Below are 2972 nucleotides of genomic sequence, written 5' to 3' on the forward strand. Positions count from 1 at the left end.
CCCCTCTTAATACGAATCAAACAAGCAAAAAAATCCATCATCAGAATCAAGCTATTGGTTAGCAAAAAAAATGTTATTAATAGTCACTCAAATAAAAATAAAATCCCTTTAACATAGCAAGCATCAACTGATAGATGTCAGATGGCCAAGAACATAAGCAACCCCTTAAAGTTGCCACGAATTTACATTTTGACACCTAAACTAAAGCTTGTTCCTTTTATACCCTTCAACACTTATTTAACCGTCCATTAAACACTACGTTAAAATCTCTCTTTAAAATAAAGAGCATGCTTTACAAACGCTCTGATATAAATACGTGATCAAGAAATGACTAGCACGTGGACAGTAACAAAATTAAAAAAAGTGTTCTTGTCTTTCCTCAATTTGTGTATTTCAATTATGAAAATGAAATAAAAAACTCCAACCACCAAAAACATGATCACCTCTTCGAAGGTGAAAGTAGCAACTGCTGCTAAAATATTCCACCATCATCATTTTCCGTTACATCCATCTCATTACCACCATCCATCCACAGCTTCAGGATCAACCACCAACATCAATCTCATCATTCATCACTCCACTCTCATTCAACACCCCCATTTGCTGCACCATCGACAACGGGCAAGAGGTAATATAACCTCCAAAGTTGACGGAGGAGATAAAGAAATTGTTGCCGAGGGCGGAATTGAAGTTTTTGGTGACAAGTGCTAACCAGAGTTGAAGAAATCAATAAATAGTAGTAACACAAAAGTTCAAACTTTGATGAGCATTGCATATTTGAACAAATTCATCGCCTCAATCCCTTCATTTACTAATTCATTTTGTTCTATACTGGATATAGAGATTCATCTAATGATTGGATTTTCAAGAAATCAAAGAACTTGTACGACAATGTTTATTGCTAATTATAAAAAAAAAAAAAGAGACAACACCGACCACTATGAAATGTTAAATCTGAAGAATTCTTAGATAGAGAAAAGGAGGTGTGGCTATATTTTGAGAGTCCATAATCAAAACTATTAATGAGATGATGGTAGTAGAAATAGTGGTGTAAGGAATAGCTCATATGTTTGGGAGGAAAAAAAAGAATATTAAGACTATAAATTTTCATCTCGCACGCGCCCAAAAAGGGTGTAGTTCACTTAATGTGTCATGTCACCTTTTTTGTGTTCAGTAGACACATTTAGGTAAGTGTTAAAAAGGTCTAATAGAAACAAACTTTAGTTTAGGTATCAAAATGAAAATTCATCACAACTTTAAGTGGATTAAGTAGTTTCACTCAGACCCTCTCTGCCAAATAAATAGTTATAAAAGAAACTTATAAGGAAACTGCAAGACTGAATACCGACAAAGTAAATAACCGAAAGAACATAAAGACCCCTCAGACTTTTGGATTTCCTTTTATCTTGAATCTATTTTTATATTGAGAATGTGAATGGTGTTGTTGGAAAATCCAAAAAAGAATGAAGAGAGGGTGAACCCTTAATTTCTAGATGCAACAGGGTCACCACACACTTGTCCCGTCCTTAATCATATGGAATCATACGCCCTTGAAATCAAGAATTTCCCACACTAATAATATAGCTAAAGTTACCGAAATTCCTGGCTCGGCTCGGCAATTCAGTTTTCCTAGATTTATGCCCAACTCTAGCCATATTGGATTATTTTATTCTTAAGAAAAAATAAGCTTATCAGCACTAGTGTCTGCCACAAAATAATATGTAAAGAATATCCATCTCTTACTATAAATTTTTTCATACTTAAATACTTAAATAATACCTAAATCCGTGACTAGTGCTGTTATCAGAGTTAAATTCTACGAGTTCAATGTAAACAACCTGTTACGCTAAAGTAATCCAAACATATCAACAAAAAAAACGCAAGAGTGAGTTATTAGGAAATGTTACCATTCTCTTAATAATCTTCCATTGCTGATAATCCTTCTTGCCAAAGACAGCAACATCAGGCTCAACAATATTAAACAACTTGGTGACAACAGTAACGAACCCTCTAAAGAAAATAGACCTACCCTTCCCACACAAACCCTTTTCCAAATTTTGAACTCTAACCCAAGTTTCATGCCCCATATCTCTTTTGTTTTCAACACAAGATACCAACCTCTCCTCTCACATTTCTCGATTCCTCTCAGACCCTAGAGAGGAATTCCCATAGGCATAGAGATTATCAGGGTTGAATACAACATCAACACCACCCGGTACAGTCTTTGAGTTTCTGATAATCACCTAGAAAATCGTAAGGTATGTTGAAAGATCTTCATTGGATGAGAATTGATCTGGATTAACATAGATGGATACAACTATATGGTCAGCGTGTTTGTTTGCTTCTTCGATTAGAGAAACGTGACCTTGATGGAGGTAACCCATGGTGGGTACAAAGCCAATGCTATGGCCTTGAGCTCTCATGCTCCTTGTCCAATTTCTCATCACACCCTTGTCTGTTATGATAATTGGATCCTCATCTTCCATTTTCGATTTCGAATTTACTGCTTGATTATACTCTAGGATGAATGAGTCAGTTTCCTTAAAAAGGATCATTTTGGGAAAAAATTGACCTGCCGATCGATGAGACCGAGACCATTTATATAGATCGATCATAAGATGGGATGTGGCTGGCTGCTTAGAAAATATTTATCAAAATAAAAAGGCATAAAACCCATTAATGGACTCTTGATTTATGAAAAGGAGTGCGGTTAGTTGGAAAAATTCGTATCCCCCCTATTATCTGTGAGATGTTTTAATTTTTAGAACTAGCAAAATTAGTGTAGCTTTGTTTTAACTTGTGGCCGTCTCCAAGCACTTGTTAACCACTTCAGTCTGGACATTAGATCGAGGATAGTGAGCAGAAGAGATATTATTATTATTCAATAAATATGGCATGATTGTAGAAGTATCACAAAAAGTAAGTGTTCTTATTGATCAATGAATACGCAATATAAGAATGTACCTCTTTAA

At 35.2% G+C, this 2972-nt stretch overlaps 1 pseudogene; it reads right to left on the bottom strand.

The window, feature by feature from the left end:
• Positions 1-293: 293 nt before the first annotated feature.
• LOC107842567 lies at positions 294-2751 on the bottom strand (annotated as a pseudogene).
• Between the last annotated feature and the right edge of the window lie 221 nt (positions 2752-2972).

The sequence above is a fragment of the Capsicum annuum genome, chromosome 9 (assembly GCF_002878395.1).
Source record: "Capsicum annuum cultivar UCD-10X-F1 chromosome 9, UCD10Xv1.1, whole genome shotgun sequence".
NCBI classification, from domain to species: domain Eukaryota; kingdom Viridiplantae; phylum Streptophyta; class Magnoliopsida; order Solanales; family Solanaceae; genus Capsicum; species Capsicum annuum.